Source organism: Anopheles darlingi, chromosome 2 (assembly GCF_943734745.1).
Source record: "Anopheles darlingi chromosome 2, idAnoDarlMG_H_01, whole genome shotgun sequence".
NCBI lineage: Eukaryota > Metazoa > Arthropoda > Insecta > Diptera > Culicidae > Anopheles > Anopheles darlingi.
The window spans coordinates 56,615,797-56,629,789 of record NC_064874.1 but is presented as its reverse complement, the minus strand read 5'-3'; the positions used below and the strand labels follow the sequence as shown (position 1 = coordinate 56,629,789).

The window sequence follows — 13,993 nt, the reverse complement described above, 5'->3', positions numbered from 1 at the left end:
GCACGCAACATAAAAGCGAAATGCAAACGGCAGATGTGCACTTGAGCCCGCAAGCTGCCGCCGGTTGACGTCGAACCAAACGTTAAGCGACAGTCGCCAGGGCACGGTTTGGACCTAGTACCGGGGGTGTCGTACCACACCCCGCCCCGTGTCGCGTCAGGGGGTTGCACCAATACTAATAACTTTTTTTCCGTCGCGTTGTTTGGCTCCCCCAGCAGCGGTAGCCGTTGCTGGCGTCGTTGGTATGGCAACTCCTCTTGCTTGCCGGCAAACTGCCGGGTGTTGTGTTGAACGCATTTCGGTCCTGCCACCACCGCCACCGCCGGCGGCCATATGCACTGCGACGTTGGTCGGAATGGGCCTTAGGGTGGCACGGTGTGATTGGTGCTTGTGTGCGTCCGTGGTGATCGTATTTGTCCATCAATCATACGCGCATTTTGCGTCGTCCGCCTGGCAAACATGTGATAATGTGAAAACATCGTGTCGGATACGCGGGACCGCCGGAGTTTCTAGATAAGGGGGCAATATAAGAAGCCGGAGTGTGTCCGATATTAGGCGTTTTAAATTTGAACACTCGCTTTGATATTTAACCCGATTTGAGTATTTATATGTTTTTTTTTCTTTATATTTAATTTCACATATTTTAGTCAACTGAATTACAATCATCGTGCCATTCATGAATATGCAATTCACATTATGCAATTTCCATATTCACAGACATCGTCATTAAGAAGAGCAAATGAAACATACGAATATGGTGTCGGTAAAAAATGGAGAAACTGTTGGCCAGGATACGCCGCCTGCTACCTTGTATCCTTGAGCCCGAAAGCTGGTTCGATTCAATGCACCGTTTTTTTTTTGTAAATTGTTTTTACTATTGCTAACCATTTTGCTTTCTCCCTTTGTTACTTAAACGAACGCCTGTATCTACTTACAGCTCGCTAGTCCTATGTTGAGTCGTTTGAACCTGTCCCCTATCATGCAGGTCTATCTCTCCATACACACCTCCGCCGTTTCAATGCATCTCGTGTTTCGGGTGTCGGATTTTGTTTTCCTTACATGGTTTCTTACATAGTTAGGCCAAAGATTGTTTTTTCTTTCCCCCCACCTGCATGAGGTGTCAACATGGCGATTAGGTAGCGTTCGATATCGTGTTAAGAACAGATTGGAGTCCATTTTATGTCGGAACGTGTACGTAATTTATGCGCACACTGCGCGCGGAACGGGAGTAGGCCCGAAACGGTCGGCTATGACTAACTTTTGAACCAACTCGGTTGCTAGGGTTGACCATCGCAACAGCCAAGCCTGCCACAGAGCCCGCAACTGGCATGGAAAAAAATCGCAACATCAGCGAACAGCGGCTCTGTGTGTGTGTGTGTGTGTGTGTGGCCAGACGGAGAAGGGGTGGAGAAACAGCGAAGAGAGTCCCAGATACAGATCCAAAACCATTTCGCGCCACCATCGCTTCGTGCGTTCAGCAGCAGCAGCAGCAGCAACGACAACGACCGCGTGAGGGAAGCGCGCAAAATTACGAGCAAGAAGCACGATGTATGGACGCAAAAAAAGGCAGAAGAGAGAGAGAAAGAGAGAGAGAGAGAGAGAAGAGAGAGAGAATGGGGAATTCGAGGGAATTACGGCGCAAAGGAAGAGCTGGAAGATCGATGAGCTTTTCCAGGGTCAAGAATCGGCGATGGGGCATCGGTCGTCGGATCGCGGAGCAAAGATGGAATGCTGTCATTGAGAGTTCTGAAAGTATGTTCTGCAAAACAACCGGCTCGCTCCTGCCGGGCATACTTGGATGATTGGAGGTTGCCGATGTGGGCAACTTCGACCGATGGGCTAGTGAACGCGGCCGCAAACAGCATAACGACTTGATTCGCAATTAATTTTGAACAGCGAGGTTAGATAGCGATGTTTTGATCAAGTTGTAGTTTATTGATCATTATGATCGTTCCTTTGATGCTATGCATTTTAGCAATAACTTTGCACCGTAAGCTTAAAGCCGCTGTACAAATATGAATAAATGCTCACTCAGAACGTATAATCAGCCGCGTCTGCGTCGCTAGCAGTATTACGCAGGAGTGTGATGGGGTGGAGGGAGGGGGCTATTGCGGGTGCGAAATGCTGTCGTTGGCGCATTGGAAACCCCAGGGTTTATGTGTACCGCGGCACTCTCCTTTGTGTACACCGGCTCACGTGGGTGTGTGTCAGTGTATGTTTATGTCTAGTCTGGCGACATTACAGCAGCGCGCAGCGTCGTCTGGCGCGTTTCGCAATTTCTCTCTCTCTCTCTCTCTCTCTCTCTTTCTCTCGCCGGCCGGCATTCGGTTGCTGCTGCTGCATCGTTGGAAGGGGGGGCTCCAATACGGCGTTGCTTTTGTTGTCTGCAATGTCTGCGGAAGTGGTGCATTTGAAAATCACCAATAATAAAATGCACTGCTCCCTCCGCCCTCGATAGAGTGCTGACTTTGTGTGCTTCTATCGTGAAGAAGATGACGGTTCATTCAAATCATCAATTCCTGCCATCACAAACGGGAGCATAATGTCATTCGATTTGGTATCGAATCTGGGGAACCATTGGTACTGCCACCGCAGTACCTCAGGACAGCCTGGGCGTGTCTCAGAACGCGCACTCGCGCACTCTCCTGACCCCCTTCCAATGACTCATTGCACTTGAGTCTCGGTCTGCGTTCTGGGTTCCGGGGAATTTCAATTCCTCTCCCGGGCCGGGCGGAAAATGGAGACCACGGTCGGTCGGTCGGTCGGTCGCCATGCCAACATCTGCGACACGCAAAAACATACTAATACACCCCCGGGCACACGGACAGACGCGGGCCCCTGGCTGGCATGCCATATGCCGGGGGGCGGGTTTTTTCGGAACGGAACCGAACCGAAGGGGCGAGAACCAGACCGAGAAAGAGTCGACCAGAAATAACTTCTGGGGTTTTCGGGGTTTGAAAGTGTCGGAACATGCGGCAGATCAACGGAGGAGGTGTGCCAGACAGCAGCAGCAGCAGCAGCAGCAACTCCTGCCCGTCCTGTCTGCTGTCGAGTCGTACGCCGCAGACGGGAACGTGCTGCACCAACAACGTGGATCAGTGACTTCGGGACCCGGGGAATATTATTCCAGACACACGACGGCGTACCGACGACCGACCGAACATCCGTTTCCGGCCACCAAACATTTTTCATCCTTCCGCGCGCTACGATCGATCGGCCGTAGATGATGAGACCCGGCGCGGTACGGTGTTTTCATCTCGAAAAACGCACACCCCCGGTAATCGGTACTCGACGACCTCTCGAGCCCCTATGTGTCTCGTCTACAGACATGCCAGACACCAGTTTGTGTGTTTTTTTTTGTTTTGTTTTGGAAAACTATTTCCAGTCCAGTAGAGGGAGTTAGAGAAGTAGTGATTGTTATGTTTGTTTTTAAGTGTCTGATGAACGATCTGCAGAGTACTCAAGGCCGCTAGGACGCGATTAAAGCATACATTTAAAGAAGCAATAATTAATCATTCGTATGACTCACGCATCATAAGTTATCGCGTGTTCCATGTGTTGATGCTCTGAGGACACATCGAACCAACCGACCGACAAACCATGCATCAATTTGTTGTTCTCTTTGCTCTGCTTTCCGAACATAATTCGCTCCCTCCTTCCGCCCTAATCCAGCTCGAGCATAAGTGCACATACGGTCACATTGACACACACATACATGTGCCCATGGGTTTAGTGGAATTAGTGTCATTAATATCGTTTCTCTCTCACCCTTGTCTGATTGAAGCGCCAGAACAACAGGGACGTTCTTATATGAACCGGGAGACTCCATTCTGGTCCCTGGATTTTTCCTCAACTCCAAGAGAGAGTGTGATAGAGAGAGAAAGAGAAAGAGAGAGTGATAGATGGAATGAGAGAGATTGTGAGAGGTTGTTGGAGAAGGGGACACAGTGCTGCTGACCAGGGAAGCGATATGGAAAAGTGGAAAAGCAAGGCTTAACCTTGCAGACTAAGCAATGGCCTCTTCCTGTTCTGCCCAAGGATCTCTCGGAAGCGGTGAATTGTATACGAAAGGGGCATCGTCAGCAACAACAGCAGTCCACGCACACATGTGCCGTACCTAGAGGAAGATGCATTTTATTCGGCCTGCCGCTTTGTGTGTGCGTGCACGGACTGATGATGATGATGATGATGATGGTCGCTCTCCCTTTCGTATTTCCCTTTCGAGCATCGCACAACTGCAGCACTCGCAGCACTGCACGGATCTCTGGTCCAGCGATCTGGCTCTGGCTGCCGGTGGATTGCTGCTGCTTCTGCTGTGCTGTTGCTGGATACGAGCAAGTCATCCAGCGCCAGCCAGCCCGGTTCGTTTGTCGGGTTCTGCCAAAGAAGGCAGAATGCCAGCTTCACCCTTCTGGTTGACGCTTCTAACGAAGGGTTGTCGCTTCGAACGCTGCGTATACCTCCTATGTATGACCGCCGTGCGCAATACATACACATAGAGCACTACCACACAGCCTACTGTTGTGGCTACGGCCGTGACGACAGGCAGGGGTGGCACGTTTAAATGGAAAACGGGGAAACGCAATTTCCACCATAAGAAGTGTTTGTATGCATGTGTGTGTCAGTGTGTGTGTGTGTGGTAGCTGTGTGGCGGCTGGAATAGGCGAGAAAGTGAATGGAATGGAATGAAAACATCGATTAAACAATTATTCATCTTCGCTTGTGCCCGTGTTCTTGGCTACAGACGCAGCTCAGCCCAGGGCGTACGCGAACGGAACGAACACCGGATGCAGTTTTGGGAGGCAAAGAAGAAACTGTCATGACGAAGAAGATGAAGCATTGGGTCTGAGACCGAGAAAACCGAGCAACAACGGACGACACACAGGGAACGTACCACCACATGTGTATGCGTGTATGTGTGTGTGTGTGTCGCTAGTGCAGACCTAGAGGACCGCAAGCGCCGTAACAGTCGGTAGAGTGAGAACGAAGTGGAGAGAAAAAGGGCAAGAACATTAGTTTAGAGAGGAAAAGTAAAGGGAAGGAAAATAGGGGGAAAGAAAAGCAAAAGGCAAAGAAGAGGAAAAAGAAAAGCAAGAGAGCGCAGATAGAGAGAAAGAGAAAGGGAAGATCGAAACGGAACGAAAAGGGAAACGGAACGCAACTAGGGAACGATCAAAATACACAGGGCAACACGAAGATGCAAGTAAACAAAGAAATAACTGGAACGGTGGAAAACGGAGAGAATGGAAAAAAACGAGAACAAACCAAGAAGAACAGAAAAAAGAGAAAGAAAGAATGAATGAAAGAGAGATGAAGAGGTGGAAAGAGAGATGGAACAAAAAAGCAAAACAAAAGAAGGGAGCTAGATAGAACAGAACCGTCGAAAGCCGAAAAGAATGCCCGAGCAGCGAAAGCGACGAAGAGAGGCAAAATAAAACGAAATAGCAATCAATGCGCTGTAGAGCGAGGAAGATGCACGAAACGGTGGCATGGAAAGCAAGCACCTCAAGAAGAAGAGCGTAAACACAGTGTGCGCAGTACAGCGAAAAGAATAAAAAAAAGCAAAGGGACATGAAACAGAGTGTGGTTAAGTGTGGGTTTGCCAGCAGCAAAGGTAAGATGAGTATGAAAAGTGGAAAAGTTCTGAAATAGAAAGCCCGCTACAGTACCCCTGACCCGCGGTGATTCTTTCGGTACCAACGCAAGGCAGTAGATCATTCTCGGTTTTTGCACTCTTTTGCCCAACCGTATTAAGATCTTACGTTTGACGCACTTGATAGAGCGGAGATTGCAGGTTGTATTCGGCGTGAGGGGAGATTCTGTAGTGCGGAATCCGTAGTTGTTAAGATAGTTCCGCTGCGAACTTGCGAAAGCATTGCACAGTCTCCGATGATCTCGTGTAGATGATCTCGTGTAGACGACTACGATCGCTGAGCTGTATACGCATATGCAGTGCGCATATGTGTGTCGTTACGCTGATGGTTCACAAGCAATAATAAACTATCGGTTTGTTTTTGTTTTGTCTTCCTCGGTAAGGGATGAATTACGTCGCTTTTTCGTTTTTTTAGGAACTTCCTTTTACTATTACTCTGTTTCGTCGTGTATCTGGGTTTTTTTCTCCTTTTCTTGAGCACAATATGTTGGCTATGCTAACTCAGTTCTGCAGTTCTGTTAACGTTTCATAAATATATTTATAAATATCCAGTTTTCCACGTCTTGCATGATACATCTTCTGCAAGAATCCGGTTTAATTCAAAATATATTCCGTTCATCGAAACCCGCAGTGCTACTTTTTAAAGCAATTTCAAATCCATTTAACTTTCTTTTTATGCATAGTACTAACACAATATCAAACGACCGTTGGTTCTAGTGTTTTTTTTAAACAATGTTTCCAGTATATCTCTAACGACTTTGTCCTGAGACCGACCCTGGCCGCCAACCTCTCTTCTCAGCATTCTTTCCGTTAATTTCCTGTCTAGAGTGGTGCTCTTGTTTTTTTAGTCACCACATTTTGAGACCGAAACACGAATGTGTTCGTACCCCTTCTAGCATTAACTTTTTTTCATCTAACTCCGCATTGTTCGGGTGTTCGAGTACTTTGGGTTTTGGGCCAGGCTAGGTATGAGGTACGAGAAATCCTGAAATCCTTATTGCCAACTGTGGTACGGTTTTACCGTTGCGCCGTTGGTATCCGCGTCTACCGATCCACACACCAGTACCAGGCATCCCAGGAGTTTTGCCAACACGCACACATTGATGCCGGGCCCGGCCTGGATGTCCTGCCCGGTTCCAGGTTTTGCTTTGCTATTATCCTTGCTTCGACAGGAAAGCAAAGTTTTTCCAGCGTCGGAACTTTTTCATAAAATTATTTGTTATAAGATGTGCTTTTTAGGTGTGATTGATGAATTCTTTGTTAGATCAGAAGTTTGTTTTTTTACTCTAGTGTACAAACTAATTAAAATTTACTAATAATGTAACCATTTTTAACACACTCTTGCGGTGTTATCTTTTCTGTGTTTCCACTTTAAGCGATATGCGATATTGTACATCTTTAGTGTATCTGGTTCGCTAACTGGTTATTAACAGGTTATTCTACAATTAAGCTGCTACAAAGGTTTCCAGTAGGTGATTTGATTTTGAAGATTAATTCATTGAGCATTCGATATGTTATTTTAACTTTTATTTTTTCGGGTTCTCGGTAACGTTACTCAGACGAGAGAGTCCATTTGTCGTCCAGCGTTGTCAAGGTTTGTTTTCGAAGAGATTTTCCACATTCTATCTCCCGAATCAGCCAGCCAGCCAGCCAGCGAGTCAGCCACCGTTATGGTTAATAGTGGCCGGGGCAATATCGAAGCTACTATCCCGAAGAGCCACCGCCGCAGCCGCCGTTGTCTGAACCACAAACTGAACTCATACATCAACCGCTCACATACACGCGCCCGAGCGAGAATCAACGAACGAGTGTGTTGGTAGAGCGTGAGGTACCAACCAACCAGAAGAACAGAACAATTCATCTGCACGAGCGAGCTGAGTTCTCTCTGTCAAGCGGCCTGCTGCTGCCCTTCGCAGTGGAATCGAGCCATTCGTCCCTGCTGGCTTCCTGGAGTTCACTGAACCCGATAACTGCCCCCCCAACACGACTCCATCCTACCCAGGGAATGGCACAAGGAAGAAGTCTCCGAGCCGAGCAGCACCTTTCTGGGGTGGGGGTGCATGCTTGCGCAAAGGTGGCCAAACGAATGGAAGGATAGGGCGGCAGAAGTGAGATGGCGGCGTCGGCGGCGGCGTCGGCAGCGGCGGCGTCGACGGCAACTTTTTGCCATGCGAATTGTTCTTTGTCTGGAGCCCAGGCGGACCACGACGACGAACTACGCGGTGTTCTCGCTCCCCATGGCATCTCTCGTTCGGTTATGCTCTGTTGTTGTTGTTGTCTGTTGGATCGCCACCCCGGATCAGGGTCGTGCTCATCCCAGCTTCATTGCCGGAAACGCCAATGCGCGGTGCTCGGTCTGTTCTGGTACGAGGAGGGTGTACGTACGGCAGTACGACAGCTCTACCAAACGTGACCATGCGAGGGCGCGATGGAAACAGAGAAGAGAAGGAGGACCACAAGTTGCATCGAACGCAAAAATGTGAACGTCGGGGACGGACTCCTCTTAGTTGTATCAATTGATAGAGGCTCTAGCTGCTGCACAAGTAGAAGTAATATAGTGTCTATGTGTAGGATGACATTTTTCAACCATTTTCGTAATTTATTGAAGCTCTAGTTTCCATTTCACATCAACCACTAACGTCTAATTGCTCACTAATTTTTCGAGTGTCTTTGTGATTTTTCATAGGTTGGCATATCCTTGTCCATATCCTATTATTAATTTTTACTCATGGGGTATTTTCCAAGACATAAACAACTAATCAGTTGTCGAAGCCAGAGCTCGGAGTGTTCGATTATGCACTACAAACTTTGAAAGATGATAGCTTATCAAAAATCGCTATAGTTTTATGCAAAACATTACTTGAGAGAAAATTCCGCTTCGTAATACTGGCACATATAACGGGATCGGTACCAATATTGTTAACACATTTTTAATGGCTCCACTGTATTTACGTTCTATTTATAGAACAATGCTCTTCCGTCCGATGTCTCCCTTAGAGTAAATGTTGATGAACCTTATTGCCGTTCAATACTCCACATCTAGTGCCCTACCCTAGACTGGTTCCAGACAACATGGTGGTACGCAAAGTCAGATATAGAAGTACCTATGACAGTTTGTTTGCGCCAGATGTTTTACCACTTCAAACTCGCTTCTCGCCTCATCGATTGACGATATTTGATGCAAATTTATACAGTTTTAAAACTGCCTTACATCTCATTTGCCTCACAGTATAACGCCCGTACCGAGTGATTAGCACACGCGGTCCGCTCATCAACCGTTTGGTTTAATTTTAATAAAAAATAATACCCATCCCTACCAGTCGCTCCGGTCATCCGTGGACTTGGATCGTTTTCCGTCTGTCGGGTGTGTGTGTGTGTGTGTGTCGCGTAACAGATGGTATAGTACTGTAGCCTCCGGATCAGGCGTGTCCGGTCTTGCTGGAAGCAGGACCCAAAAAATGCTTCTTTTTTTGTTACTCGATGGCCCAAGTCATCGCTGATCGGCGTGGAGCAAGCTCTCGATGTTTATCGATGGTTTGTGAAAGATGCTGGCCACATAATGTGGCAGCAGTGGCAGCAACAGCAGCTGAAGTTTAATATACTTTAGCTCCGATCGCAGCTTGTGACTGGGGCAACCAGAAGGAAGCGGCCAAAAAGGGAACGAGCGTTTTAATGATACCAAACCGAGTGTCACACTCACGCACCTTCATACACACACACACACACACGGGCGGGAGTGGTGGAACAACACGTGCCCCGGAGATCGGCAGATGCTGCCTTGCCTGCCTTTCAAGGATACTTCGACCGCGGGCTCCTTGGATCCGGTGAGCGTGCTGCCGGCTGCAGCCATTTACGCACTGAAGCAGATGAATTGAGAGGCCCAACAACGCAGAGCCAGCGCGTGGCATTGATAGAGCATTCATGCTACAGGGAGCTGCTGTACACTGATAAAACGCTCATTTTTCTTGTTTTTCGGGTATTTTTTTTCTTCTTTTTGCTTTACAGCCTCACTCCACTCACGCCCAGCTGTCTGCCGCAAGCGTATCATGTTAAATGTATGAAGTCATCGCAATATCTGCTGTTGCTGCTGTTGTGCTACGCAGGAGCTGAACATAAATGAGTTAAACAGAAGCAGCTTTTGCACATGTGCTAATCATAAAATTGAGGGGCCTGTTGGAAGGCCTCTGAAGATCGACCGCGTCTGTCGCTGGTAACATTGCTCCCAGATGTGCACTAGGTGTTATCGCATAGTGTTAACGATTATTTGGACTTATTATAATGCCAGGCGGGTTTGGCTTGACGCCTTATGAGGATATTCGCTAATGAGCAGCTGATGGGCTGATATCAGTCAGGATGATAGAACATAACTATCGTTCTATCCTCCATTAGCCTATGGTGCGTATGACAGCAAGAATGAGGATGGCTGACATTTAACAAACAATTTCACTGATAGAAAAAATTATGGAAGGTTTACCAAAGCCTCATTCATTGCGCACTACGGTAACTTAGAAATCGTAACCAATTTGACTAGTGTCTGTATATCTCCAATGTGGTTACTATAGGTTGCCATGGTGAAGGAAAATGATTTGAGAAAAAGGATATTCGATCATTGGGAAAAAACACGATGAGCATTTGCAATTCACTAGTAATTTTCGTCTAGTTCGATTTGTGTGCATTTTGGGTTAGGGAGCGCGGAGAGGGGGGAAGCTTCCAGTTCTATCCACCCCAACCGTCGTCGTACAATTAAACACCAGGTATGCGTTGCTGTTCACAAACACACACTCACCACACACACACACACACCCCGATAGGTTCGGTTGAGCCAAAAACACCCCGGTTACGACCGGCGTTGTTGGGATTTTCCAAAAGGGTGCAAAACTTTATCCCTTCTTTCGACTTTCGAGTCCTTCCAGGACATCGCATTGAGGCGGGAGGGCTGCGTTCAGGGTAACAACATCAGAAGGGAAGCGAGAGTAACCGGCAGAGAGCACCGGGGCGGACGATCAGCGCGCGGATACCCTAGGCTTTGGCTAACGGTGGCTATAACGGGCCGGGTTTTTCCGTCGTCGTCACAGGAAAAGGATCCTGGGTAGGGTGACGCTCAGCCGGTCGGCAGGATAATATAAGCCCATGAATAATGTATCTCGCCGAGTCAATCCGTCTGTGTGTGTACGCGCACGGCATAGTGCGCGTGTATGTGTGTATTGGACTGTGGGAGCAGGGAATGAAAGAGAAGGATACAGAGTCAGCCATTTCGTTGAGCCAGGATACTTGCCAGCCAGGAAAAGCCATGCGAAGTTGGCGGCTGTTTGATGGTTGCTGTGGTAGCTGGGAGTTGCCGGTTGTTGCTGCGTTGCCGTTGGAAATGTTCGTATTTACAGCCTGGCGGTAGTTTTGGTTTTGCCTGAGCCTTGAGGGTTGCCGGTCCTCTGCTGCTGGGCTTTGCGCAAATGTTTTGGCTTTGGCATATCCTGGATTCTGGTGTTCGGCTTTGACTGAAGAAGTGCCGGTGAAGACAGAATCGACTTGCTAAAAGATCAGCCGGGAGGGGTCGGGGGGACGCTAAAAACGCGCCGAAATAAAAAAAAAAACAAATGTGGACCGTTTTCCACGATTCATAAAAATCCCGAACCAAATTTTCAGAGCGTTATCGGTATCGCTCCATACGCGGCGCCGAGCACGTAAGCGATGCGTTTTATTTTGGAACCTCTTTGTTTAACTGCGTGCGCGTCGTCGTCTGCCGACGGAAATGTTTTTGAACCCAGCGGATACGCGTTGGTGTTGGTGGCGTTCTATATCCCTCAGTGTTGGTGCGCAACCAAGCAAAGCCATACGAAAGAGCGGTGGTAGACAGAACTCGCGATCGCGTTATCCAACTGCTGAACGCGGTGGGGGGCCGAGTTCTTTCATCCGATTTTTTTCTGCCACTGGTGCGACTGTTACCAAAAAAAATCGTTTTTATAAACAAACAAAGCAACACAAATGCCATGGAGGTGCGCACAGGCTCCTTCAACTATTGTTCCATCAACCCTAGTTGCGAGTCCTGTGGGAGGGAGTCGTCCTTTCGCCGCATGTTTTGGTACATTAAGGGGGTGCAGTAGGAGGGGAGCCGTCTGGCAAATATATACGTGATATATATACAAGCGTTTGTCGCCGGCAGAACGCGCAACGAAAAAGAGTAAGAAGGAGCGCGTTGTTGTGGCCTGATGGAAAGCGAGAGAGAGAGAGAGAGAGAGAGAACGAAAGAGCGCGAGAGAAGGCCAACAAATGGCGCTAACAAACACAGCTGTGCTCTCGTAGAAGAAACCGTAGCAGGCTTTTGGTAGAAGTCGTCTTTTCCACGACTAGAATGAATTAAACCAAGTATCATGTTTATGGCAATGCATATGCTGGTGGATTTGGCTCCGACTGGGCACGATCGCCATGCTTTGTTCCATTCCCTGAAGCGCGTGTGTTTCACCGGCGACCGGGGACACATCTTCGGCAGATGCGGTCCGCCTGTAACCGCGTGCAGCAAGGGAGCATGCGCGCGTCAGCGTGTTCGTTGGTGTGTGTGAAGCGCGGAGGTACGAGAGTCTCTCGCCGAGAAAAAGAGTAGAGCGAGAGAGAGGTGCGATTTGGGGGCGATTTTTGTGCGTGTTACCGTCGCTTGGTGCGTCGTCGTGCACACAGTCGTGTGCGAGAGTTGGCGCGAGCAAGAGTAAGTTCCCGGCGAGTGCCGTGTGTCCGCAGCAAAACGGTGTCCAGCAAGAGCAGCAGCAGCAGCAAAGCGCTCCAATCATAGGAACATTTCATTATTTTTCCTTTCGTTTGGAGCCAATTCGATGGGACTGTGTTTCCACCGAATTCTTCGAGGTTGTGAGGCGCCTTCCCGTTCTCACGACCTTGTACTCCCGGTTTAGGTTTGGTTCCGGGAATGCATGGTCTGCGCGCCGAGGTTGGGCGGATACCCTTGGTCGTTATTCCGGCCAGAAGAGTGTGTTGTGGCGACGGCAGTAGACGGCGGCGCAAAGAAGACACCATTTTCCCGGAAACTAACCTTTCCGCGTCGCGCACCCCGTGATGAATCACCTTTCCAAACAGCGCCTGCTGCGGTGGACAGTTTCTCGAATATGCATGTGCAGAGAAAGATGAAATTGTGTGAATCCTTTTGTGTTGTATCGACTCCGGGACGTCGTCCGCTGGAACGAGTGTAAATTCTATCGGAGTTCTCTCCATCTCTCCGCGTCGCGTACGGCGCCCGCCACCGTCGTTGGTGCAATGAACTGTAAAATTGAGGGACTTTAGTATAGCAGATAAAAAACGAGTGAAACTAACGGAGAATGATGACTGCAAACGAACAAAAAAAAAAAAATCCAGCGTCCGTCGTCGTGCTTGGTGTAGAGAACGTGTGCGTTAGTACTGGCCATATGTTTGTGCGTTGCCATTTCCTGTCGTTTAACGAGCGTCCAAGGACTTTCCGTTTGGATACGGAACAAAGAGAGACGTGAACGGGGCGCAGCGCGTGGCCAGCGAGCAACAGAGTGTAGCGCTTTCGCTCTGTGTGTGAGGATTTCCGCATCGCTCGTTCGTGGTTGTCGTTGTCGTCGTCGTTGTCTTCACCCACTGGGCCCTGGCGAGATGGCTCCGGAATATCCTTGAAGAGAGCGCAACAGGAAGTGCGAAGAAAGCGCCCGGTGTTCGATAACAAATGCTCGTTTTTGTGGCGATTTTTTCGGGGAGAGATAAAAGTTTTTTCGCCCGGTTCAAATCCTTTTCGGTACTTGGTGCTAAGGTTCCGGGCCAGTACAGATAGATACAACGTACCTTCAATCGCAGGAACACAGAACGCTGGGAAGCGAGAGAAATTCGAAGAAGCATCCGTGTGTCCGCGGTGTGTCTGGTGTTAGAATCTCTAGGAGGAAAAGATTGATCGATGAGTGTTGGTGCATCGTCTGCGAGTGTGCTATTTGGCTGTGTGCGTGTGTGGCTCACTCTCTTCGATTCTATTCCGGGTGGACACACGGACAATATTCTGGAAGAAGGCATTCGGCTTTTTTTTTTATTTTCGTTTTCGTTTCCAAAAGGTGGCCAAGAACGAGCCGAGATCGAGCCATTTTTGTTGTTGGCGTCTAGCGTGTCCACTGGCCGGGACTGAATCTTTTCTGCGTCCCGTGTCGTCATTCACAGTGCGTTGTTCTTGCGTTTCGGCTGGAGCCATCGTGTGCGCATGTGTTCGATGATTTTTGTTATTTTTTCCCTTTTCATCCGAGAATTTCGGTCTAGAAGTGATGCGCGTCTCTTGGATACACTTCATGAGTCAGTTTCTTGTTGTCGTTGTTTGATGCCGGAATGTGTTTT

General features: G+C 48.6%; 2 protein-coding genes across 3 annotated transcripts in view; both read left to right on the top strand.

Moving 5' to 3' along the window:
- Window positions 1–13,993, top strand: part of LOC125948683 (protein disks lost) — a 77,855-nt gene that overhangs the window by 16,742 nt on the left and 47,120 nt on the right. The gene's annotated exons all lie outside the window — the stretch shown is intronic.
- LOC125948686 (brain tumor protein) overlaps window positions 12,337–13,993 on the top strand; it is an 11,470-nt gene continuing 9,813 nt past the window's right edge. The window contains exon 1 of the mRNA XM_049674984.1: window positions 12,337–12,353. The gene's annotated coding sequence lies outside the window, so the exon portion shown is untranslated. The remainder of the gene's footprint in view (window positions 12,354–13,993) is intronic.